The 27,565-nt window shown below is 42.9% G+C and overlaps 2 pseudogenes; one reads left to right on the top strand and one right to left on the bottom strand.

The window, feature by feature from the left end:
- The first annotated feature begins 410 nt into the window (after positions 1–410).
- On the top strand, positions 411–1,570 carry LOC101696302 (vacuolar protein-sorting-associated protein 36 pseudogene; annotated as a pseudogene).
- Positions 1,571–22,107: 20,537 nt separating this feature from the next.
- Positions 22,108–22,983, bottom strand: LOC101696662 (chromobox protein homolog 3 pseudogene; annotated as a pseudogene).
- Between the last annotated feature and the right edge of the window lie 4,582 nt (positions 22,984–27,565).

Here is a 27,565-nt window from a genome sequence, read left to right as displayed (position 1 = left end):
GACAGAGAATGAAAACTTCAAAAAAGATACTGAAATGATACTTGAACACTAACAAAGAGAAGACATAACCATAGCTGAGGTAGACATCAAGGTCAGTCTGATGTTGGCCAAGAACTTTAAAAACTAATCTGTTATAAAGTTGAATTATTCAGCATTATTTTGGAAATTTTTGGCCAATGCAATAATTTCTTTGCCCCTAACAATAAGTCAAAAGTAAAAATGAAAAGAAGAAATTGAATATCATAAATATTAGAAAAGAAGAGGCAAACTTACCATTATTTTTCTAGGCTGCCATTTTATACCTATAAAATTTACAGCAACTAAATAACTCTTAGAACTGACTCATAAATTTAGTAAGTTGGTTAATTAAAAATCAGGGTACAGCAGTTGAGGCCAGAGCGGCAGCAGCCATGGACGGCTCTGTGTGGACCGGAGGCCTCCTGGAGATCAGCGAAACCCTGGTGATCCAGCAGCGCAGGGTGAGCATCTACAAGGGCAAGGAGAAGATAACGTTTGATGCTGGGACCTCCTCCTCAGTACACACCGACTGATTTGGAGAGACCAGAAAAGTCATGAGTGCTGCACGGCCATTCCTTCTTCCCAAATTGTGTTCATTGAGGAGCACGCAGCTGGAATGGGGAAGAGTGCCAAACATAGTGGTTTATCTGCACCCAGCTCCTCCTAACACAGAGCCGGGCCCGTTCCAGAGTAGTAAGAACTCTTACATCAAGCTCTCCTTCAAAGAGCACGGCCAGACTGAGTTTCACAGGCATTTGTCAGAGGAAATGACACAGAGAGGATGGGAGAATATGCCAGTTACCCAGTCATTACAAACAAATAGAGGACCTCAGCCAGGAAGAGTAAGGGCTGTTGGAATTGTAGATATTGAAAAGAAACTGGAAGAAAAAAGAAAAGAAACTGACAAAAACATTTCTGAGGCCTCTGAAGACCTCAGCAAGTTAATGATCAAGGCTAGAGAAACGGTAGAATTATCAAAATCAATTGCTAATAAAATTAAAGAAAAGCAAGGTGACATCACAGAAGACGAGACCATCAGGTTTAAGTCCTACTTGCTGAGCATGGGAATAGCTAACCCAGTTACCAGGGAAACCTACAGCTCAGGCTCACAGTGCCACATGCAGCTGGCCACACAGCTGGCTGGAATATTGCAGGCACCTTTAGAGGAGTGAAGGGGAGTAATGTCACTCACAGAGGTGTTCTGTTTAGTAAACCGAGCTCGAGGAATGGAATTGCTCTTACCAGAAGATTTAGTAAATGCATGCAAGAAGTGCTGAAAGTACTGAAATTACCTCTCAGGCTCTGAGTGTTTGACATTGGAGTCATGGTAATTGAGCTTCAGTCCCACAAGGGAGAGGAAATGGTGGCCTCAGCCCTGGAGACAGTTTCCGAAAAGGGATCCCTAACATCAGAAGAGTTGGCTAAGCTTGTGGGAATGTCTGTTCTGGCCAAAAAAAGGTTGCTGCTTGCAGAAAAGATGGGCCATCTTTGCTGAGAAGACCCAGTGGAAGGCTTACGGTTTCATCCAAATTTATTTATGACACAGAGCTAAGGGTTTTGCTTTTGAAATACTTTGTGTCCAAACGCTTGCATCATGTGGCGATTGTATGGCATTGAGCTAATAGGTAAATCCTGATAAACTGGGAATTCAATAGAACTTCACAGTATAATATAAAACTTTTAAAGTCACTACCTACATATTATGGTCCTGGAAGCTTATTTAGTATGTGTAAAGAAAATATAGAAAAATGAATACTAGTATGAATTTAAAGTCATGCTATATCTGTGCAGAACCTTCAGAGTTTAACTTGAAACATGGCGAGTTTTAACTTGATCCCCATATCTAACCATTTTGTAGAGAATTTAAATTCTTGGGGGGAAGAAAAAGAAGCAGCTGCATGTTTGAACAGGTTAGATGATTGTTTTGGTGTTCACTGAATTAAAAATGTTTTACTCCATGTCTGATATACCCATTTGGGGCAGGGGGTGCCTAAGGAAGTGGTTGCTACAGGGTAGTTTAAGAACCCAACAACACTGGAATAAAACATCAAACTACAGAATGCTGTACAAGGCTCAACTAAGGGCTTTTCAAGGCAGTCCTAAGCATGTCTTCAACAGAGTAAATAACACACCTTTAGAAAAGGATTGGTGGGGTGTGGCCCAGTGGGAGTGCACCATGCACAAGGCCCTGGGCTCCATCCTCAGCACAGGAAAAAGAAAAAACTAAATAAACTCCAACTAGTTTCTTTTTATTTATTTATTTTTAGTGATGATTTCATGGCTGGCATTTAAAGAATGCAGCTATATAATTTTATTTTTAAAATGCTGTGGATTTTGAAGGTGAATTAAAGAGCTGTATAGACATGCTCAGAGTTGTGATTACAGATTTGGGTGGCAGACAGCTAGGAATTCCCTAGGATTGTTGTGCAAGTTGAAGAGTAGAAGAAACCAACTTCAGGAACCATAGTGCTCTTTTACCTGGAAGCGAAGGACGAGAAATAGAAAAGTAATACAGCTCCGTTGCTGTCTCTCAGAAGAGTCTTAACAATGAACCCTAAAAATCTTTGTCATATCCCAGCAATATTATTTTCTTTGCCCCGTATACTGCACTTTGTGTAGAGACACTGTCTTGGTAAAACGTGTTACTGAGAAAATGTAAACTGGCTAATATAAAAAAAAATCAGGGTAAACATCAATATGCTAGCAATAGCTGAACAAAATCTAACTTATGATAATATTTAAATAGATTAAATGACAAGGAATAGATTTAATGGAACATAATCCAAAACATGATAGAGGATGCTCTTGAAATACTTAACAATTCCATGGGTGGCGTATTTCTGTGTTCTCAAAATTCTTGTGCTGAAACCCTAACGCTCAGGATAGCTGTGTTTAGCATAAAGTAGTTAAAGTTAAATGAGGTCATTATCAGCAGAGGCCCGATCCAGTGGAAGTAACCAGTGCCCACATAAGAAGAAACACCAGAACCAGCGCCCTCTCCCTGCCCTTCTGCTGCCTGTCCCTCTTCTCTCCAGGGACACAAACTGAGGAAAGGCCATTTGAGCAGAAGCATGGCAAGAAAGTGGCCATATACAAGCGAGAAGAGAGGCCTTACCAATAGCCCAATTGGCCAGTGCCTTGATCGAGGACTTCTGGCATCCAGAACTTTGAGGAAATAAACATTTGTAGTTTAAGCCACCCACCCAATCTGCAGCATTTTGTTATAGCAGCCTGAGCAGACTAATGCATCATTCATAAACTGGTGATTATTCTCAGATTAGCCTATAAATTAAAATCAGTTCAGTCAAAATGCCAATGAATTCTTTTTTAAAACTCAAATGCCTCCTACAAGCCCTTTAACATGGAGAAAAATAAATTTATCAAATAAATCTGCAAGAAAAACTCATGTTATGCTAACATGTAAATCAGTCTCTGTCATTGCCTTACTTCTATTAAGAGAAGTAGGACAAAATCTGATTTAAAGGAGAAGCCAACGTGTGTCTCACACAGAGCAATTTCATCTTTGAGAAACCACCGGTAGAACATAGTTAGGCCAGTGGATGAAGATGCCTACTGTGGGTTGTTCATAACGGCCTGAGGTGGAAAATATCTCAGCCACAGAGACACTGCACCCAGAGTGCTGGTGATAGAGGAACTGAGAAGCCAGGCAGGGAATGAAGAAGCAATACAGAGTTGGGCAACAGGAGAAGCTAAGGACAACTCTGACCCAGACTGCAAAAGGAGGAAGTGATTTCACTGAGACCAGAGGATGAGCCTTCCTAAGCGCACTCATCAGCTTTCTCATGGCCAACACACGGTGCCTGACATACACAGATGGAAGGAGTAGAGGTTCAGTCCGGCTAATGGTTTCAGGGTACATAGTCCATGGTTAGCTGGCTTCAAGGCAGGAGCATCCTGGTGGAGGGTTGTGGTGCAGCAAAAATGCTTGGTTAGTGGTCACCAGGAAGCAGAGCAAGGAACAGCACCAGAGAGGAAGGGTGAGCAAGGGACCAGACATAGCGCCCAACGTCACGCCTCCGTGAGCCACCAGACACAGCCGCAAGTGTGCTCCACCAACTCCCTAGGCAGCTCCCAAAGCCCAGCAAATTAACCTTCCCTCTACCACCACACAGAGGGAGCCGGAGTCCATTAGGAGGCTCGGCAGGTGCAGGAAGGGCCCACAGAGGAAGAGCCAAGGCAGAGGCTCGGCGCTGCTGCTAAGAGCATGAAGCAGAGAAAAGCCCAGTGTCCCAGCCCCGCCCCCCTGCTCCTGCCCTGGTGAGTCCAGCCCGGAGTCAGAGGGGGGCGCATTGAGAAGCATTACTGCCTGGGATTTGGAAGACAGCGGGAAAGCTCGGGGGATGAATCCGAATCCGAGGGTAACAGGCAGCAGCTCAAAGAGCTACGCTGGGGCTTATTGATGAAAACATGTTCACAGTTCATCTTAAGAAAGAGATTTGCGTGTTTTTGTTTTCCAGATAGCACATACCCATAGACATGCACACCTAAGCACACTGGAAAATGCCTAGAGAATATGCACTAGAATCTTAATATTAATATTGTCTGGATAAAAATATTTTTGTCTTATCTATATCCTACCTTTATTAAATATATATATATATGCACATACCACTAGTAAATTAAAACAATACAGTGATAATTATGTTTCTATATTTAACAGAACAACCAGATTGCTGGCTTCTTGACTATAGGATACAAAAATAAATTATCTTTGTCATGTCAGGGAAAAAAAGAACTTAAATGTGAAATATACAGCTGCCTCTATTGATGTTGACTATGAGACAGAATCTTCCATAGTTTGCTGCTTTGGCTTGCCTTTTCCTACTCCTTATATAAATGAAGTCACATAGTGCATCTTGTTCATTTTTATTTCTAATAACACATTATGAATCGTGCCCTTTAGCAATCCCTTTCTTTCATTATCATGTTAACCTGTGCAATCCACACAATTATATTTTATACTTTTCGTAGCTCAATGCCATTTACTTTAAAAACAGGGATTCTCTGTCCTTTCTTTCTAACCGTTGCTCCTTCTTCCTGCGTCACCGTACGTTCAGCATGTGAGTGAGCCCGAGTACAGACTTCATGTGGAGGGAGGTCCTGAAGCCAAACGGAAAAGGTGAAGTGAAACTCTGCTGCTGCACCTCCTCCCTCCCTCTCAGCCTGGCTCAGGCGGGATCTGGTGTGCAGTGCGGACACCAGCAATCCCCACAGGGGACCTGGATGTGAAGAAGGCTTGACTGGCTATCGAAGAACTGAAAATGCAAATGCAGGCACGGCGCTTTTGCAGAGGTGACAAGTCCATCCGGGGTCAGAGAGACAAAGAGAAGGGATGGGATTACTCCAGTTACGTGCTTAAAGACAGGTCCAAGAAACAGCAGTGGAGACCTCCGCACAAAGGGTGAGCAGGAGCTCTAGCCAGCCTGGCTGGCATGGATGCCCCTGAGGGGCTCCAGGAGGCTGGCACTAAGAACCAACCAGTGGCTGTAGCTCCCGAACTTAGTGCCACCACCAGTGCACACATGGATGAGAGGAACAGGACGCAGACATGGGAAGCAAGTCCTCCCGCCTCCTCTGGCCATGCTCCCTCCACTTCCCCTCCTACAGGAGCCTCTGAACGAAGGACAGCAGGACCCAGAGGGTCCTAGACATGGTATCAAAAACTCAACACAGAAGGATGTTTTGAAGCTGAGAGATACAAACAAAAGTCACCTGTCACACAGCAGCTGTCAAGGTTCTGGAAACACTAGGACTCCACACCCTAAAGAAGGACTGGGGACCAAAGAGTGAAAATGGAGGTATTGTGTATCCTAGTGAGTAAGATGCTATGTTAGTCAGCCTTTTTTATCACTGTGACAAAGTACCTGAGAAAAACCACTCAAAGGAGGCTGGGTTTATTGTGGTTCGTTGTTTCAGAGGTGTCAGGCCATGGTCAGCTGGCTGCATTGTGTTTAGACCCATGGTGAGACAGAAGCATTATGGCTGAGGAAAACTGTTTACCCCATGGCAGCCAGGAAATGAGAGGAGAAAGAGCCCAGGAGGAAGGGGCCAGGGCCAAAATACAGTCCCCAAGGCCACCTCCCCATGGCCCCTCCCTTCAACTAGCCCCACCTGTCAGTTTCCGTCACCTTCCAACAGTGCCATAAATTATGAGCTCATCAACAGCTTCATCCAGGTCTAGTTACAGCCCTCGTGACCTGGTCACCTTCCAAAAGCCCTGCCTCTGAACACATGAGACTTTGGGGGACATTCTAGATCTAAACCACGACAGAAGCAGCTTCCCCAACTCAGCAAGTGCTGGAGAGAAGCAAGCTCTGCACCTTCTGGTGCTCACATGCCCAGCTATGCAGCTCCAGAAGCAGCGCCTGCTAACTCTTACCTCTTTCCCTGTGATCAGTCCCCGAGGAACCAGATAATGAGTTTGCATTTCTGAACTTTGACCTGAGAACTGTCCCTCAGGCACAAAGTATGGGCTTCTAGGTGACAGCCCCTCCGGCAGCACAGTGACCCACATAGCCACCTGTGTATCGCCCTCTCCAGCAGGACGGTGTGGGCCTCAGAGAGCCCGGCTCACAACCCACTCATCCATTCCTAGGCAAATAATGCACTCAACATGGGTTTACTAGAATCCTCTGCATTAGACTCTGGGGACATGGCAGTGAGCGACAGACTGGGGTTCTGTCTCCTCTGACGGAGTTTACGTTCAAGTGAGAGATCGGGACAGGCAGGCAACACACAGTATGCATCGTGAAAGGTCATGGAATAAGGAGCCCTAAGGAGAACAACAGGGCAGTGTGAGCAGGAGGGTGACAGGACTGCAGGGCCCGAGAGGGGCCCAGGACATTCTCAGACACAGTGACCTCAGAAAGACAACAATGGCGAGTGTCTCAGAAACACGGAGAGCAGTGCGTGTCTTGTCACGGGAAGAGGAGGACAGAGGTGCCGCTGAAGAGCACAGGCGGCAGGTTGGAGAGGAAAGCAGAAGGGCCAGGGAGAGCCAGTGGGCGGGCGGTCTGATGGGGAATCAGAGGGAGGAGAGGGGGGTGCAGGGACAGCCGGGACTGGGTGCACACCACCTGGGGAGAAGCTGGAGGAGGAACAGGAAGGAGGAAGTGGTCAACTTCAATGTAAATGTTTTCAAATCACCCTGGTTACATGGTGACACCTCATAGACCCTAAGAAGGAATCAGTTGAAATAGACATCATGGCACCACTGAGGAATAAGAAACACTGTTAAAACAAGAACATCTTTCTTATGACTTAGAAAACTTTTACACTTGTTTTTCAGACATAAAATTTTATTATTTATCACTTTTATACTTATAGAAAAGGAAAATATACATGAAATTAATTGCCTAAAGAGTTCTTAATCCTTTTTCATATTAAGAGTCTAGCCATTCCAAACACTTCCAACATTTTTTAATTCAAAATTATCATTTGTTTAAAAAATATAACAATCAGTGAGTATACGAAACAAGCAGTTGAAAATAGGAAAGATGTAATTCCTGTCCTCACCAACCTCACAGCTCCGTGACCACACAGAGGGAGGAAAGAGGACAACAGGCAGAGGAGAAGCCGCCCTTCTGTGAGGCCCCCGTCACAGGGCGTCCTGAACATGAGCTCAGTGTCAGACAATGACTGGACTTGAACTCTGAGGCTCTGCTTACTCTGTGTGTGTCCTTGGATGTGTTGTTTCATCTCTCTGGTCACTGATTTGCTCCTAATAATATCTACCTTCTAGAGTTGCTTAGGGTTAAATAAAATACTGACTATAAAGCTCTTAGCAAAGCACTGGTTCCAACTGTGAAATTCATGATTACTACAAGAGCATAAATGCTTTTGGCATTTAAAAATATCTGGTGTGGTTCTCAAGTTAATTACATAGTCATGACACTCCTACCTCTTCTTGAACACAGGAAATGTAGCGTTATGGCTTAAATATGAAGTGTCCCCTGAAGTTTTGTGTATTGAGAGCTTGATTCCCATGCACTAATGTTCAGAGATGGGGCCCAGCTGGATCTCCTGGACTGGTTCATGAGGCTTCTAATTCTCACAGTCAAATGGGCAGATAGGACAGGGGACCAAGTTGGAGGAGGTCGATCCCTGGGAGCGTGACATTGAAAGGTGCATCCTGCCTAGCCCTCCTGTTATGGCTGTGTGTAGCCATCTCCCCAAGGCCTCGTGCAGTCAGAGGTGGGGCTTTTCAGAGGGGCTGGATCTAGGGTGAGTGCTGTGGGATTACGCCTGTGAAGCTGGGATCAAGAGTGTGTGATTACTAAATTAGTCCACTGTTTGGCTTGACATAGATCTGGGTGTGGATGACAGGAAAGCTCAGCTTGGGCTTGGGTGGCACAGCCCAAAGAGCAGGTAGCTTAGAAGGGATAAAAGGGAGAGACAGGTTGCTTGCTGCGTGCTGCTTCATTCCCAGCTGTCTTCTACCTGCCCTGCTTTGCCATGCACTGTTTCTTCTCTGTGATATCTACTGCCATGCCATCCTGCCTTGGAGCCAGACAACCATGAACTGAAACCTCTACAAACTGTGAGCTGCAAAGAAACTGTTTCCTTCTTAAACGTTGAGTGTTAGGGATTTGTCTCAGCAGTGAGAACAGTAACTGAGGCACCTCCCCATCCCACTCTGCTTCCTGGCCGCCATGAGGGAGCAGGTTTTCTCTGCCACACCCTCCCACCATGATGTTCCTGCCTTGGAGCCAGCTGCCCCTGGACTGCAACCTGTGAAACAGTGAGCCCAGATAAACTTCTCCTCCTTTACGTAGTGTGTTTCACACAGCAATGAAAGCTGACTAATACAATGGCTAACTCCTCCTTTCATTAACACTTGGGGGGGTCTCCCAAACATGATATATATGTGTGTAAAATTACAATGACACGACAATTTTTCTTCTAATTATTCCTGGAGTTAACATCCTGACTCATAAGGTTCAGAAAGAAGCCTTTTTAGCTTCCACTATGTCCAGGAGATTGGTATTACTTGTCATCCTTTCCATGTGGCAGAAGTTTACATTAAGGGTGAAAGGAAAGCAACTGGACGCTGGCTGGAGACCCTGAGGGACACAGCAACTCCTGCCCCCTCTCAGCAGGTCGGAGGAAGTGCTGAGCGAGGCCTCCTGGGAGCCCCTGCTCATCGGGCTCCCGTGCGAGTCACTGTGACTGGCAGTACTCTGTCTGTCTGCAAGGATCCACTTCCGAGGTGCCTGGGCCCTGAGGCTGGGACACCGCTGAGGTTCACATGATGCTCTTCGAGAGCCTTCTTTGCAACCCGTGTACCAAAAGCGCTCGGTATGTGGCCTGGTATCTTCCTAGCCTTGCATTTAAAGGTCTGATTGGGCAGTGTGCCCTTTCTGATGTCGATAAAGACAGCACAACTGTGATGTTTTCTAGCTTTACATCTTAAATGATGTAAATTGTTTGTTGAAATTTTCTTGGCAAAATCTTCTTTGAAGGAAAATGGGTAATCTGTCTCAAAAATGTAGTTGCATTCTCCTTCTCTTCTAAATTCTGGACTTGGTTAGAAGCCTCATTTACCATCTGGCTCATCTGTGCAAATTCTCCCCCAGAACTGTATTATGAACTAAAAAAATACACGTATTTTCTGCTACTACGCTAGCATGACCAGCAATGTTTCCACATGTATCAAAAGCCCAGAGTCAGAAGGACACTGGATATCAGGTGGTGTAGGGCCATCAGTGCAAACAGGACTGGTTCCAGTACCATTGAGAAAGTATAAAATACTTTAGAATTCCTAAATAGCTTAAAATATAGGTCAAATATAAATGTACTTTTTCACTTATTCTCTACGTCTTCGTTGTTTTGGATCTCATTCATCTGTGCGTGTCTGTGATACACAATGATTCCAATCATCTTGGGGACTGGCACATTCATGCATCTCAGCGTCCTAACCTTCACTTCTCCTTTACCGCTCCACCACCCTTTCGCCCCCATCTCAGGGCTTCTTCCCCTCTCCATGAAGTCTAGCTCCCTGTTTTCTATCATGCCTCTTTTATTTTTGCTCTTAAGTTATTTATGTTTTGAGTTTCTCACATATGGGAAACCACGTGATATTTAACCTTCTTTGTCGGATTTATTTCACATAACACTGTGGTCTTAAAATGCCTCCATTTTCCTACAAATGACTCAAATTTATCTTTCGTTATGGCTGAGTAGTACTCCACTGTGTATACATACACTAGATATTTTTATTCATTTGTTGATGGACATATAGGCCTTTTCCAAAATTTAGCTCTTACTAATTGTGCTAAAACACACAAAAAATAGACCCTAAAGCATAAAAGAATAAAAGAATGGGCAATTGAAATGAAGGGACACTTTTCAAAAGAAGTACAAATAGCCAATAAGTACACGAAAAGATATTTTAATTGAAATGAAAAACTGGAGGCTTCGTAAAAATAGAGAATGGTCACAAAGAGTTAACGCCTCAACTCCTGTTATAAACAAATAGCTGAAAACCACAAGCAGATTAACAAGTTCTTATCCAGGCAACATATGGTCTTTAACTACAACAGATATATGAATATGTTCTATGTTTATAAATTTCTAATTCTCAAAATATTTCAAGCGTCTCAAATTAATTTTCAGCATGTGTTGCTTCTTAAAACACATCCCATTTCATTTTATTTCCACAAAATAAAATGTTTTTTCACTTGAAGTTTTATCTAATGTGGATAATCAAATGTCATCCGTGGAGAGAAACTCATTTCACCCAAATTATGGATAAAAGATAATCTAACTCAATGGTGTTTATTTTCTCTGCAAGTCTCACCCATCCTATTTTCTACACTTTCCTTCCCGCCCTGCCCTAGCTTATACATGACTCTTTCCATATTTCAGCCTCCCTACACACCCAAGGTAAGAAGGGGCTGATGTGAGGGTCACCCTCACTTCCACTTCCCCTGTGTTTGTGGATGCGGAGGTCGTGTTTCCTTCTGTCTGGGTCACCCAGTGGTCTTGCACTACAGTGCGCTCCCAGTACTGCTACATGTTTCACCTTCTTTAATTCTCACATAAACTCCGGGACAGGCAGGGTGGTGATATCACAGCCATTTTCATAAACTGCATAAGGCATTAAATACTTTCACAATATAATAAAGATACTGAGGACTGGTGCTCAGATAGTAACCGTTTGTCTTAGTTACATTTCTTGTTGCTGAAGCAAAATACCTGGCACCCAAGTTAAAGGAGGAGAGGTTTATTGTAGCTCACAGTTTGTAGAGGTTTCAGTCCATAATCAGCTGGCTCCAGGGTAGGGTGGCCCGGCAGACCAGCACTGCAGAGCAGGCTGGAGGCAGCAGCAGCGAGCGACAGCAGCAGCCCTCTTCCTGTTCCTCATATTCTGTGGAGGCCCAAACCTTTAGGGTAGGCAGCACTCACAGGCAGGGGGGGCACTCTTCATCCTAGCATCACACCATAATTCCACCCTCACATTCTGGTTTTGTTTGTTTATTTACATACATTTGAGGTCAGTGCCTTTTTTTTAATGATCAAATTCTTTACGTGTAATTTATTTTGCATTTCAATTACTTTGTTTTGTTCTAATTTTTTAATTTTAATGTAATAAAAGTAGATATTAATAAGGAAAATATAAAAACCATTCTATGAAAAATAATGTTTCAAAACAAAAATTACTAGAGAATAACAATGGTAAATATACTATGTATCATGACCTAAAAGAATATATTTTCATTTGCTAATTTATCTCTCAGCTCATTTCCTAGTAATACTATACCCTTTTTGCATAAAACATTTTAATCATTAACACTCAGTTAATTATTTAATTATTAGTATCTCACACTCAGTATAATTTTGAACAATCTTATTTCATAGTATCTATTATTTTATTTGGACTTTAATTACACTTTCAGTTTCTCATACCACAGAGACAATGTGATATTTACACATAGTGTTCAATTTATTTCACTTAAGAGTATGTTCTCAGGATGCATTCATTTACCTAGAAATGTCTCAAGTTTATCTTTCTTTAAGGTTGAATACTACTCCTTATAGAAAAAAAAAAACACATCTTTTTTATCTATTCATCAGTCAGTGGGCATTTGGGCTGTTTCCAAGATTTAGCTACTACAAACTGTGTCACTATAAACATGAGTGCACAAATATCACTGTGGTATGAGGCTTTTTTTGGGGGGGTGGTAATTCTTTTGGGAAGATACTCAGAAGGGGAATAGCTGGGTCAAATGGGACCTCTAATCCTAATTTTTTGAGGAACTTCCACACTGATTTCCACAGTGGTTGCACCAGTCTACACCAATCTACCAACAGTGGAGCAGGGTTCCTTGTTCTCCACAGCCCAGCCAGCATTTGTTGTTGATTGATTTCTTGATAATAGCCACTCTTTCTGGAGTGAGATGAAATCACAGCATTGTTTTAATTTGCATCTCTTGAATGACCAGTGGTGTTGAACATTTTTTCATGTATTTATTTACTGTTTCTAATTCTTCATCTGAGAAGTGTGTATTCATTTCAGTTGCCCATACATGTAATACACCATATCAACAGAGCCAAAGACAAAACTTGTATAATCATCTCAATAGATGCAGAAAAAGCATTCATGATAAAAACCCAACAGGAAATTGGACTAGATGCTCTTTATCCCAATCTGATACAAACCATCTATGACAAACCAACAGCCAACATCATACTCAATGGTCAAAAGGCGAAAGCTTTCCCTCTAAAATCAGGAACAAGGTCCACTGTCACAATTCTTGTTCAATATAGTTCTGGAAACATTACCCAGAGCAGTCAGACAAGAGAAAGAAATAAAAGGAATAAAGATAGGAAAGGAAGAAGTTAAATTATCATTATTTGCTGATAACATGATACTTTACATAGAAGACCCTAAAAATTCCATTAAAGGACTTCTAGACTTAATAACCAAATTCAGTAGCACAGCTTGATACAAAAGGAACACTAAAAAAATCAATAACATTCCTGTACCCAAACAACAGACTCACTGAGAGAGAAATTAGTGGAACAATACCTTTTGCAATAGCATAAAAAAAGAAATACTTAGGAATCAGTCTTACAAAGGAAGAAAAAGAAAAAAAAAAACCAAAGGAAGTAAAAGACCTCTACATTGAAAACCACAATACTCTGAAAAAAGAGATCAAAGTGGATCAGAAAATGGAGACATCCCTTACATGTGGGTAGAAAGAACAAACATAATGAAAATGGTCATACTCCCAAAATCGTTATACAGACATAATGCAATCCCAATCAAAATACCATTAGCATACCTAACAGAATTAAAGACATCATTCCTAAAATTCATTTCTAGTCAGAAGAGGCCTAAATAGCAAAAGCAATTCTGAGCAACAAAGGCAAGGCAGGGGGTATCACAATCCTGACTTGAAATTATACTACAAAGCTATGGTGATAAAAATACCATGGTACTGGCACAAAACAGACCTGAGGACCAGTGGAACAGTTTAGAAGATGCAGAAAGATCCCCAAACACACTCAGCCACCTTATATTTGACAAAGGAGCCAAACATGTGCACTGGAAGAAAGAGAGCCTCTTTAGTAAGTGGTGCTGGGAAAACTGGCTGTCCACGTGCCGGAGACTAAAACTAGACCCATGTCTCTCACCATGCACTAACATAAAACCAAAATAGATCAAAGATCTAGATGTTGAAACAGAAATAGTAAATCTTCTGGAAGAGAGAATAGGTAGAATGTTTGAGAATGTAGGAGTAGGCAAAGATTTCATGAACAAAACCCAGATCACAAGGGAAATACTACAAAGAATCGACTGGGACTTTATGAAAAAGCTTTTGCACAGCAAAAGAAATCACCAACAGAGAAAAAATGCAACCCACAGAGTGGAAATAAATTTCAGTGGTTCTTCAGACAAAGGACTAATTTCTGTGGAAATAAATTTCAGTGGTTCTTCAGACAAAGGACTAATATCTAGAGTATATAAAGAATTGGAAAAAATCAGCCCACCCAGCGCCACATTCTTAACGCCAGCAGCACACTCCCTAGATCCAGCCATCGACACAAAGCCCCACCTATGACTGCACACGGCTCTGGGGGCACATCTAGACACAGCCATGACACTTGTGTTCCTCCCTGCTTCCAGAAGACAGTGGGCATACCGCGGAAAAGTATCCTTGAATTTCAGTTTCTTTATTTGCAAAATGGAGATAGTGAATAATATATTAAAACACTGAACATAATTCACTGCACACACTAAGTTTTTTCTTAGTACATGTTTTCAGTACATAATGATTACATTTACCATTTATCACCACACCTTAGTATTTCTCCTTTTCATCCTCACCCTTCTCCTCCCTCCCGCTCCTGCAATTCTTGATTCCCTTCCCTTTGCAAAAGCTCTATTTTCATCATCTTTTCTTTTCCTTTGATTTTTTCCATCCTCGTTCCCTAGCATCCCTTTTCCCCATTTCTTGTTCCCCCGTCCATCTGAAAAAGAACTCCCTACCTCCTATTTATCATTTTTCCCTTTTCCGCTTTCTCTTTGTAATAAATAGTATGAAGAGTCTACTGAGTACATAATAGATGCCTCATAAACGCAGACCTCCAGCCAGACGACATCAAGGCTCATTGCAGACAACGCTGTTGATAAGTGAGAGAGGATTCACAGGATTGGAAGGTACTTACAAATTAAGTGAGACAGCGACTACCAATAACTAACAGTATTGACTGAGCACCTGTCTGCTTATTCTACAATGCTTAACTTGTATATCTAGGCACTTAGAGCTCCATTTTATACGTTAAGAAGCTGAAAGACAAATGGAACAAGTAACTTCCCAATGTCACACAACAGAAGTGACTTCAGGAGCTAGCTAACTAGTTCCTGGTTCTCATCTACTGGACAACTCCATTACTAGGGGAGCACACACAGCAGGGTTGGGGCACAAAACCTTCTCCTGTTTAGGGACAGGAGATAGGGCTTCATAATTTTGATTTCAACAAATGTACCTTAATATTGATATTTTTAGTGTGACAGGAGCTGCACATTCTGATTCTGATAGAAATGTCTCATATATCAGAGAAGGGAGAAGAAAGTTCAGGTAAAGTTCAGATAAATTCACATTACCAAATAATCGGCTGAGGAGCTTTCATATTTGAGAAAGAGATAAAAGTGAACACTGAAACCATCAACGTGAGTCAAGAACTTTCAAAGACCCTTACTCTGGAACTAAAATTTTCAGCCGGGCCCAGCATCACCCCATCCCAACTGAGGACCGGGCTGTGAACCTCCACTCTCTGGTTTTACACCAACCGAGGCCGCAGCAGTCACGGCCTCCCCAAGAGCCCCACGCCCACCCCTGGCTGACTTGGCACCTTGTTTGCTACGAGCTGCAGCCGCGATTCGAGCTCCTTCTCCTAGGACCCAAGAAGTATGTTGTGCGATCCAACTGTGGTCTGCGTCCAGCCTGTGCTCTCTCCCCTAAGCTGCTCACAGCTGCCTGAGGGCGGTGTGCTGTACCTTGGCATGGAAAATAAGACCAACCTGGGACAAGATGTTGTTGGAGAGTTGTGATCTACTGGACATTCTGCAGGAGGGTAAAAGGATTTAAGCTGAGAGCACTCAAATAGTAGGGAGGCAACCAGAAAAATAAAAGCCATGACCCTTTTTTAATTCATTAAGTTTATCGGTACATTTTAGGTGCACAATACGATGACATTCATGACTGGGATCTTGCACCTTTACATGAGTCTCCTGGTTCTTACTTTTTCCCCCTTCCCCTGCCCTCCCTTCAACCCCTCCACCCTTCCCTATTTACAAAGACTTTGTTTCTGGTTTTTTTCAAAGAAAAGGTGCAAAAGAGAAGGGGTGGGGAGTGGGAGGGGTAGGGAAAAGGAAAGAAGAGAAAGGAATAAATATGAGAAAAGGAAATGACCCTTTCGGATAACATACAATCAAGCTTAGAGTACAAGACAATACTTACAAATGAAAATTAACTAAAAATGCTAATCAGTTAAAATTGAATCAAACATGAGAGGCTTTGGTTTTATTTACAGTAAGAGAGATTATTCATTTATGAAACAATTAAGAGGGTCCTACACTGAAGGTTAGACAACATCCAGGGTCCTCACGGAAAATTACTTCATCCTCTGTGGAAGTTGTACAGCTTGAATTCTTTGGCACACCCTCCTTGAAGAGAGAGTTTATCACTGTGTTTACTGTACTACCCCATGGGGTTTGTGAGTCTCTTTTGGATATGTATGGTAGAGGCGATGCTATGTGATTTCAAAGGTTAAGTCACAGGGGCCAGGTAGTTGTGCCTTGTTTACTGAAATGCCGCTTTTGGATGCCTGAGCCATTGGGGAAAAGGTTCAACTACTCTCAGCTGCCATGCTGTGTGAAAGCCCAGGTCACATAAGCAGGTTGTGTGTCAACAGGATCTCTTTTAGCAGTTCCACTGAGCTCAGCCTCCAGTACCAGGAACATGAGTCCAAACCCTCTCAAAGACGTATCAACACATTGTCATTCTGACACCTAACGTTTTCAAGTCTTCTACAGAGGGCCTAGACATCATGGAGCATCACAAACCATTCCAGCTCTGCCCCATCCAAATCCATGCCTCACAGGCTCTGCAGGCAGATGACATGGCTGTTGACATGTGCCACTGCACTCAGGGCTCATTGCTACCCAAAAATCAGAACATCTTCAGATGTTTAGGCTAGAGCAAATTATGTGATTAAAGTCTCAGGTGTTTTTGAAATATTATTCCATATTATTATGAGTCAGATTTTACTTAACACTTGGTATGTATAATGCAGCTCAAAGACGAAAAACCAAGTTAAGCAAAACTATATTTGCCCAAGAAATTTCTACTATGCATAATTGAGTCTGAGTCATAGTGGACTATTCATAAAAATAACACACAAATCTCTGTCCTCAGGAGGCTGCTAATTAAAGTTTGCAAGAAAATACTTGAGGGCATAGATTCCCAAGCATCACTGTGCATCAGAGTTACCTGGGGAGCTTGGGGAAATGCTGAGGCCCAGGCCTTTTGAACTCAGTAGGCCTGAACCCCTCATCCATTGTTAACTTTCAGGTGATCCCACACATGTTGCAGTCTGAGAGCCATGTGTGCAGTGCTGTGGAAAGTCAGTAGAGCAGAGGTGGGCTGCAGACAAGATGGCGCCACTTCCTGCCCTCTGCCTATTGCAGGTAGGAAGATTTTGAGGTGTGGATTAGCTGGAAAGAAAACCAAGTGATCCTTTTCTTCCTTTTCCTCTGAGCGGCCAGATCCACAATTATGCTGCACCTCCCTCTCTCTTGAAGGAGCTTCCCCCACCCTGCACACATGCTCAGTCTGAGGCTATGTGGCCACGCAAGTCCACCACAGAGGCCAGGTGCATTGACCTTCCAGCCACGCTCACAAGAACCTACTGTGGGTCCTCAGCACTAGCAAATCTACAGGTACTACTCCTTCATTTAACCCAGTGTTTCTCAGCCTGGGATGCACATTAGAATTGCTGCAGAACTTTTCAAATTTTTAATTTAATTTTTATTAGTACATATTTGCAATTCATGGGATTTACAATCATCTTGGGAGTAGTTACATATACACATCATAGCTTGTTTCTCTTTTAATCCCCTTCCATTTACCTCCCTTAACCCCTCTGCTATTGGTTCCGCATCTCCTTTTTCATACTTCTTGATATTATTTGCCTTGATATTATTATGGCATAGTGTTTATACTAACTGGGGTTATTAGGTTCCTTTAGATGACACACCCTTATTCTGCTTATTTCCCCTTCCCTGCTTCCTCACCCCTTGCCCTTGTTCCCTTGGAACTGATCCCTATTGCAAGAGATCCCTCCCTTTTTCCTTTTCTATCCATCCTATATCATTTTTTTTGTTTGCACTTTGCCTCTTTCATATGAGAGAAACCATACAGTATTTAAGCTTGTGTGTCTGATTTATTTCACTCAACATTATATTTTCAAAGTGCATACATTTTCTACAAATGTCTCAAATTTGTCATTTTTTATAGCTGAGTAGTATTTCATTTTCTATCTAGATACCATATTCTGCTCATCCAATCATCTGTTGATGGGTACACAAGCTGCTTCCAGGATTTAGTTATTACAAACTGTGAAGCTATAAACATTGGTATACGTGTGTCTGTTACAAATGGCACACGAGAGGCCACTCAGACACAGGCTTTATGAGAAAAAGGCTAGATTTATTCTATATGAATGCAGACAGGGCTGAGATTCTGAATGGTTTCAGCCACTTACTCGGAGAGAAATTAAGTTTATATAGGGTTTGAGAAGGGGGCTATAATCCTAAGGAATCTGCACTGAAATGTTTATAATTGAGAGTCCAAGGACAGTCAGCACAGGTGTGCAGACAATTACTGGGCTCAGCACTAGGGATATTGTATAGTCCATCCCAAATTTTCTTTATGACCATCTGTTCTGTTTGTCAGGGATAGCATGGCCCTTTCCTGTGTTTGCTGAGAATGGCATGTTGGCTGCAAAGGTCTCATTCAGGCCAGGCAGGACATTCCCACGTTTTTGCTGTTATATACAGAGGGGCAGGAAACTGGATGACATTTCTCATGACTACTTTGAGCATGACAAACGGGCAATGTGGGCAGCCTAGATGAGAGAAAGGTCTTAGGAACAGGGATATAGAGAAGTCTGAGGAGGCATGACACCGGTTCAGCAAGGAATGGGTTAATCATAGAGTCTTGTAGAGATAATCAGGAAAGGCAAGGATTAGCCTTGGGGGTAGGGTGACCTTGGGGTGTGGTGACAAAAAGAAAAGGAAGGCTAACTGGGTCAAAGGGCATGGGAAGGGGAAAGGGAGATGTTTAATGTAGTAAGCCTGAGCATGAGAAATGATTCCATTCCTGAGGCAAGAAGTAACTGAGCAGGAGTACCGACAGAATGGAGAGCAGAACCCATGAAAGAACACATAATAGAAACAGAGGGTGCTGTAAGCCCCCTTTATCAAGCATAGATATTGTAGGCACTCTGTGGAATTCAGGATAGCTTAAAGGAAGTGGAGGAGATTACTTGGGATTTCAACAATAAGGGTGAGGTGAGTTTTCAGCCAGGCAGTTTTACCCTAGAACAATGAATTCCCTGTGTAGTTCCACAGATAGACAGCCATCGGGGTGCTGTAGACAACCAGGAAGGGTCCTCTCTACTTAGGCTCTAGAGACTCAGAGTTTGGCATCTCCAGGAGACTCTGGGGAAGAAGAAGAGCTAGCTCCTATGCTGGTGCCACTTATGAGGCAGGGGCCTGTATTAATTAGGAAGGAGAGATGGAGGAAGAGTGAGAGCAGCCGCAGTGGTGGTGGACCTTTGGGAGGCAGCCCTGGAGACTCAGGCTGGGTACAAACCAGCTGGTTCATGGAACCAGTCAGTCACAGTGATGGTGGCAGTGAGAAGGGCCAGGGCAATGTGTCACACAGCACCATGTCCATCTTGCTCCTCACTGGACCCTGGGCTGTGTGAGTGGGTGTCACGGACAGCCTTTTGGTGCAGGTTGAGGTCCCACTGAGCATGTGAGATTGCCAACTTAGCAGGACCCTGGCCTCTATGGTGTCACGATGTGAGGTAGCCCTGCCTGTTATGCTGTGCTGCCAGGCTCTGAGGGCAACAAGTGGGCTCAGGGCCAGGAAGGGCAGCAGAGAATCAAGCAGGAAATTGACCAGGGACAGCAGGAGGCTCTGGGGGAGGAGAAGGAGCAGCAGTAGCTGTAGCCACAGTTTTTCTGGAGAGAGTGGCACCGGGCTCATCCAGGGACTAACTAGAAGTGACAGGAGGCTCAGAGAGGGAGAGAGAGAGGCAGCTGTGGTGGTGGGAGGCTCTGGGGCGGAGGAAGAGCAGTCCTTGCGGTTTCACCCAGAGGCTCTGGGGAGGGAGGGGGAGCAGCCACGGGAGGAGGCTCTGGGAGCTGCAAGGAGAGAGCAAGGTCAGTTGGATCCATTGTCAGGAAAGAATCTGTGTCAGGTAGAGGAGGTGCAGATAGGGGAGAAAGGATAAGGGTTTGAGAGGCATCAACAGATGCATAAAAACAAAGAAAAAATGGTGCATAAAGTGGGAATGTGTCAAAGTATAAAGAATGCCTGTACATAGGGAACTTCGGACCATTTTCTCAACCTCTGGCAGTAGCTGTCTAAGTCTCACAGGATGCAGAAATCAAAAGTGCCATTCTCTGGCCACTGAGAGCCATTTTCTGGTTTGTATTATGGCCATGCAGTGTTACAGAAGAAAATCAGATGTTTAGGCTTCAGATCAGGGTATAGATGGAGAGATTTCAGATTCTTTAAGAGTCAGGCTAGAGAAGAAGAAGGAGGAATAGAAGAATGAACATTTCCTATTGGAGCAGAGAGAGAGGATTGTCATGCCCTGTGTGACAAAGACCAGCAACAGGGTCAACAATGGGATATCTCCAGCTGTGACCCAGGCTGTGACTGAACATGGGTAAGTGATCAAGTCAGGGGTCACCATGCTTGTCAGAAAACAAAGGGAAAAATGGTTCTTTCCCTGGGGATATCCGTGACCAGTGCTGAATTTAAAATGATATGGAAAAGCAGTATGGACCTCTCTCTGTCCTGGTGGGTTAGGGGAGAGAGAGAGAGAAGCTAAGGAGAAGAGAAGGTGAGACTGGGGAGCAGTTGCAGCAGGAGCAGCTAGTGTGTGTGTATGGGTTTTTTGGGGGGGGGTCTCAAAGGCACAGTGCACAGAGGAGAGAGAGAGAAAGAGAGAGAAAGAGATTGGCCGTGGTGTGGGGTCTTAAAGGCACAGCATGGAGCAGAAAAAGAGGGAGAGATCTTCAAGGCACACAGATCATCAAAAGGTGCAGAGTGAAAAAGCAGGGCCAAGGTAGCTAGGAGGTAGGAAAAAAGCCTTACCTGGTCTGAAGCTCTGGAACGGTGGGAGTTGGAGAGTTGCCTGGAGTGCTAGAGCAAGGTCTAGAGGCCTATGTCACTAGGGGCCTAAGTAGGGCATTCAAGATAGGGTGTAAAACCCTCCAAGGAGAGGAACCCTTTTCTGAGTGTTGGCACCAAATGTCACAAATGGTGCACAAGAGGCCACTTGGACACAGGTGCTAAGAGAAAAGGGCTGGATAGTCTGTCTGGATGCAGACGGGGCTGAGATTCTGAGTAGTCTCACCTGCTATCCTGGAGAGAAATTGAGCTCCTACAGGGGTTGAGAAGGGGACTATGACCCTAAGGAGTCTGAATCTGAAGTAGAATGTTTAGGTTCGGGTCCAAGGACAGCCAGCACAGGTGCGCAGACAGTTGCTAGCCTGCTCAGCGCCAGGGAGACTGTATAGTCCGCCCTAAACGTTCTTTAGGACCGTCTGTTCCGTTTGTTGATAGCATGGCTCTTTCCTGTTGTTTGCTGACAATGGCATGTTGGCTGCAAAGGTCTCATTCAGACCAGGCAGGACAGTATCCCGTGGTCTGATGACTTTAGCTCTTTGGGGAAGATCCTAGCAATGGCATATCTGGTTCATATCGGATTTCTAACTTCAGTTCTTTAAGAAATCCCCATACTCATTTCCATAATGGTTATACAAGTTTATATTCCCACCAACAAGGAAGGAGAGTTTCTCACCACAGCTGCACCAGTATTTGTTACTGTTTGATTTCCTAGTGATTGCCATTCTTTCCAGAGTGAGATGGAACCTTAGGGTTGTTTTAATTTGTATTTCTGTAATACTCAGAGATGTTGAACATTTTTTCATATATCTCTTGACCATTTGTATTTCATCCTCTGTGAAGTATCTGTCATTTCTCTCACTCATTTCTTGACTGGAACTTTTATTTTAGTGGTTTAAGTTTTTTTGAATTTTTGTATATTCTAGTTATTAGTCCCTTGTCTGAGGAATAGTTGACAAAAGTTTTTTCCATTCTATAGACAGTCTCTTCACTCTACTGATCGAATATTTTGCTGTAAGAGGCTTTTTAGTCTGATATAATCCCATTTGTTAATTCTTTTTTTCACATAAGTATTTTATTTATACACACACAAACAAACAAAAAACTCAGAATGGTCCTCAAGCATGTGAGCTAAAAATGAGTTCTGTTTTGAGTTTGGCTATGGATAATTTTCCCAATATTTAGAAAAGAAGAGGAACTATATCAAGCTATCAAATGCTGTTTTCTGATAAAGGAGGCAACTACAGAAAGCTTTTTATTTGTTCAAAGTAACCTGTGCTATTGATGCAAAACAAAACCCAACAACTTCCCCCAAATACTTTCAAAACCAACATATTAAACTTGATTTTCATTAGAAAGCTGTTTCTTTTCACACTAGTGAATCAAACACCAAGACCCACTATATATATATATATATAAATGATGTAAGTTATTGAGCTTCACCTTCTGGACAAGAATGCCAAGTTAGTCTCTCTTCATATAAGCAGTTACAATCTAAGGATGTTTCATATTTGCCTCTTACCAGCACCAAGTCAGCCTCATCTGAATCTTTCCATTTCATGAGAAATATCAATTCTCCACTACTGTCTGTGGCACCAATTATTTGTTCAGAATCAAGACCTCTAGTAAATCCTCTAGGTTTGTCAGCAGCCTCTCTTTTCTTCTTTGATTTGCTATCATCAGATTCACTGTCAGATAAAGATTTTCTTTTTGTACCGTCTTTTTCTTTACCAGCTTTTTGAGAATTAAGAAATGCTTTGGTTAATTCTGGACAATCTAAATTTTCTTCAGGTTCCCATGTATTGTCAGCATCTGTAAATCCCCTCCACTTCAGAAAATACTCCACCTTCCCATTCACTACACAACGGTCCAGTACTTTTCCTACCACAAATTCTTCGGGCTCTGCTTCCTCAGCTTTTTTACTTTTTCCATTTTGTTTCTTTCCAATTTTTTGCAATGTAGTTTTATTGGAGGCCATTTTTTATTGCAGACTTGCAGAGCTATTACTCACTGCCTGGGATTCTTGCATCGCAGATCCGCAGCATCTCGGCCTGCACCAATTCTTGCTATTTTTTTATGCCACTGAAATTCTGTTTAGAAAATCCTTTCCTACACCTATCTCTTCAAGTGTTTTACCTATTTTATATTCCAGAAGGTTCAATGTTCCTGTTTTAGGGTTTAGGTCTTTGATTCATTTTTATTTTAATTTTGTATATGGTGAGAGATAAGGGTCCAGTTTCCGTCTTCTGCAAACAGATGACCAGTTTTCTTAACACCACTTGTTAAATAGGCCATCTTTCCTTTAACATATGCTTTTGGCCTCTTTGACAAAGATCAGATAGCTGAATGAGTCTGAAGAGGTTTCTGTGTCCTCAACTCTGTTTCACTGGTCCACAAGCCTGTTTTTGTTTTTGTGCTAAGACTTTTTAAATCACATTGCTTTGTAGTAGAGCTTGAAGTCAGGTGTTGCTATACTGTCTGCTTTGCTCCTATTGCCAAAAATTGCTTTCACTATTCTGGGTCTCTTCTGGTTCCATATGAATTTTAGGATTATTTTCTCTAGATCTGTAAAGCATCCTGTTCGTATTTTGATTGGGACTGCATTAAATCTGTATTATAGTTTTGGAAGTGTGGCTATTTTGACAATATTGGCTCTGCCTATCCAGGAGCAGGGAAAATACTTCCATTTTCTTATGTTTTCTTCAATCTTCATCTTCAGGGTACTGTAGTTTCCTTTGTAGAGGTCGTTCACTTCTTGGTTAGATTAATTTCTAGATATTTTATTTTTCTTGAAGCTACCATGAATGGTTCTGTTTTCATAATATCCTTCTCATCCCATTCTTTGTTGGGGAACACAAATGCTAACGATTTTTGTGTGTCAATCTTGTATCCTACTACTTTGCTGAAGTTAGTTATTGATTCTAAGGGTTTCTTGGTAGAGTCCTTTGGGTCTTCTATGTAGAGTATCATATCATTTGCAAATAAGGATAATTTCAGTTCTTCTTTCCTATATGTATCCCTTTTATTTTTTTATCTTGCCTAACTGCCCAGGCTAATGACTCAAGTATTGTGTTGAATTGAAATAGTGATGGTGGGCATCTTTTTCTTGTTCCTGATTATAGGGAAAATGCTCTTAGTTTTTCCTCCTTTAGTATGATACTGCCTATTAGTTTGTCATAAGTGGCTTTTACCATATTCAGGTGCGGTCCTTCCATTCCTGTTCTCTTCAGAGTTTTTATCATGAAGGGTGTTGGATTGAAAGCCTTTTCTGTGTCTATTGATATGATCATGTAGTTTTTGACCTTGTTCCTGTTTATGTGATAGATTTCATTTATTGACTTATGTATGTTGAACCATCCTTGCATCTCTGGGATGAATCCTACTTGATAATGGTGTATGATCTTTTTGATAATGTGCTGCATTCTATTTTCTAGTATTTTCATTAATGAGATTGCCCTATAGTTCTCTTTTTAGTTGAATCTTTATCCGGTTTGGGAATCAGGTAATAATGGCATCTGTAAACAAATTTGTGGCCAATCCCTCTCTTTCAGTTTCTTTGAAAAGAGTTTGAGAAGTATTGGTGATATAACATCCTTAAAAGTTTCACTCCATCCCTTTCAGCTTCTTTGAAAAGAGCTTAGGAGTATTGGAGATATAACATCCTTAAAAGTTTTGTAGAATTTACCAGTGAATCTATCAGGTCCCCCGGCACCTCCTCGGAAGAGATGATCAACTGCACCTCACAACACGCTGGGACTTGAGGGTGCTATTAGCAGTGAGTTCTTAACACCACAGCTGAGGTCCTGACATTTGCAAAGGTTTTGCCTTTTTTCTTGTTGTTTGACTAAAGAAGTTTCAAGGCCGTCCTTGTAACAGTGCTGCACCCAGAGCACCTGCACTCTTTCAAGGTACTCCTGATTGTCAGGTTTGACTGTCGAGCTGGTGGGACTGAGAGATGCCTAGGAGATCAGGACAGCACTCTTGTAGCTGTGTCTGTCTTTCCAGATTTGATCGGCACATGAGTCAGCAAACTGAGGGGAAGAGCTGCCCTGGCAATGCTCAACAGGTGCACAGCATGGGTGGGACAGAAACGGTAGGAGGAGGAAGTCAGCCTGGGAACTGCAAGCCCCACTCTGCTCGCACAGGCACATCCTTCGCTGTCTTTGCCTGTGGACCTCACTCGTTTCTTATCCTTCTGGTATGCACTCCCCTCAGTGGCTCTCCACGGAGCTTCCAGGCCTTTGGCCTCGGATGGGCTGCATCCTGGTCCCTCCTGTTCTGAGGATTCCAGCTGTTGGGCTAAGGAGCCATTGGGTCCTCCGGGCCTCTGGCATGAACTGCCCAGCCTCTGTGCACACAAGCCAAGCCAACAGATCCCTCCTACAATGTCATGTCTGTGTAAACTCGATTCTGTTCCTCTAGAGAACCATCATGTGTGCACACCCCGGTAGGCTCACACATGCAGCAGTCACCTATCTGTGTGCCATATGTGTGCCAAGCACTCTGCTGGGCACTAAAGTCACAGCGGTCAACACAGCAGCAGCAGCCCTGCCCTCACCAAGCTGATGGCCTCTCAGAGAGCAAGGGTGTTTTGGAAAGTACTGACTTGCCATGAGCTTTGTGATGGGCAAAGTAAAGGCCAGCAGGGGACACAGAGCCACAGGCTCTGGGTGGATGTTCAAGACACTCTCTCTGGCAGGTGGCAGCTGGGTGTTGAGTGAAGGAGTAGAGGATTATGTGGACGCCAACAAGGAGGAATTGCCCTGAGCCAGGAGCCTCTCCCAGTGCTCCTGAGAGCCACCATCCCTGATGGAAATCAGTGGTTGCTACGATTTGTAGCTATGCTAATATTATAATAGAGCTTACTCACTAGAGAAAGGGAAGTGACTCATCAGAACCTCAGGCATTCACAGGAGGGATGTTCAGCAACAAGTGTCATGAATGGGAAAGGTCAAGAACCACAGAACCGAGTTCAGAAATAGGTCTGTCTTGGTGTAAATGTCTGTCTTTCTGTTGCTGAAACAGAATACCTGAGGGTGGGTGGCAATTATTTTTAAGTGGGGTTTATGTTGGCTCACGCTTCTGGAGACTAAGTCCTAAATCAGGTGCCACATCTGATGAGGACCTCATGCTCTTTCAACTCATGGTAGAAACCAGACAGGCAACTGGGCTAGACCAAAAGAGGCCCAACACCAGGATGGACACTCTTCATGACAAGCAGGACCTGCAGCAACTGAGCTAGTGCAATGAAAGAGAGTTCACTTCTACAAAAGAGCATTCATCTATGCATTCATGAGGGAAGAGCCTTCACATTCCAAACCCTCCTGCTAGGTCCCCACCCACTGGCCCTGCCACACTGGGGCCAACATATGACACCTGGGAACACACTCAAGCCACAACATTCTGCCTCTGGCCCCAACAGTCCATGTCCTTCTCACCTACAAAACAGACCCTTTCTATCCAATAGAACCAAAAGCCTTCCCTTGTCCCAACATCTGAGGCCGAAGGCCACCTGTGAGCCTGTGAAGCCCAAACAAGTTCTCTACTTCCAAAATACAGTAAGTATAGCATTTTAATAAAGGCCAGTTTGTTAGTTTTTCTTTTGTATGATTTTTGGTTTCTGTGTTCTGTCTGGAAAACATTTACCTAATCAAAGTTTTGAAAATATTCTTCTGATGTTTCTTCTAAAGATACTTAGTTTTCCGTCTATGGCCCACATCAGAATAGTGTTCGCTCATGGTGTGAGGTGAAGACCAAGCCCATTTCCAAGTGGATTACCACTCGGTCCGCTTCACTTGCTGCTCAGACTTTTCATCCCCCATTGGATTGTCGGGTATCACTGTCACAAATCAAATCCCTGCACAGATGAGGTCTGTTTCTGTGTATTTTAACCATTTCATTCCAATGATCTATTCATCAATCCTCATGCCATTGTCAAACTGTCTTAAATTCTGTAGTGTTATTGAAAATCTTCAAATCTGGTAGCTTCAGCTTTCCAACCTTGTTCTTCAAGTGTTGTGTATGTCTCGATTCATTGCATTCCTTTGTATATTTGATATCACCTTATCAGTTTGTGCTGGAAATCTTGACTTGACTATGACTGGAATTTCACTGAACTTGTGAATCAATCTGAAGATGACTGACATCCTAACAAGACAGAAACCCTGATCCCTGAGGTGGTGAACTCTGTTTCCTCACATCTTCATTCACTCTCTCAGCAACATTTGTTGAGAGTATCTTCCTCTTTGGTTAACTATGTCCTTTAGGGTTTTAAGTACCTAACTTTGAGGACTTCCTATGCATTATAAATTAAGTGCTTTAATAAATTTTATTTTCTAATCCCTTCCAATTATTTTTAACTCTCCCCCAGGACTCATTATTTAGATGTTCACACATTTTCTATTGGGCATATTCCTTACTCATTCACTCTCATGATTTTGTTACCTTTAATATCTTCTGAGAGTTTTTCACCTGCCTTTCAACTCATAAGTTATGTCTCCCTGCCTCTTGAAACATTTAGCTGGGTTTTTTCACAACTATTATTATAAGTAGACGTAAACTCAGTATTTCCAGCGTTTCTCTTAAACTCT

Source organism: Heterocephalus glaber, unplaced genomic scaffold, assembly GCF_053883595.1.
Source record: "Heterocephalus glaber isolate CG9 unplaced genomic scaffold, H.glaber_assembly_v1.0 deba00001111, whole genome shotgun sequence".
Taxonomy (NCBI): domain Eukaryota; kingdom Metazoa; phylum Chordata; class Mammalia; order Rodentia; family Bathyergidae; genus Heterocephalus; species Heterocephalus glaber.
This window is presented reverse-complemented; position numbering and strand designations above follow the sequence as displayed.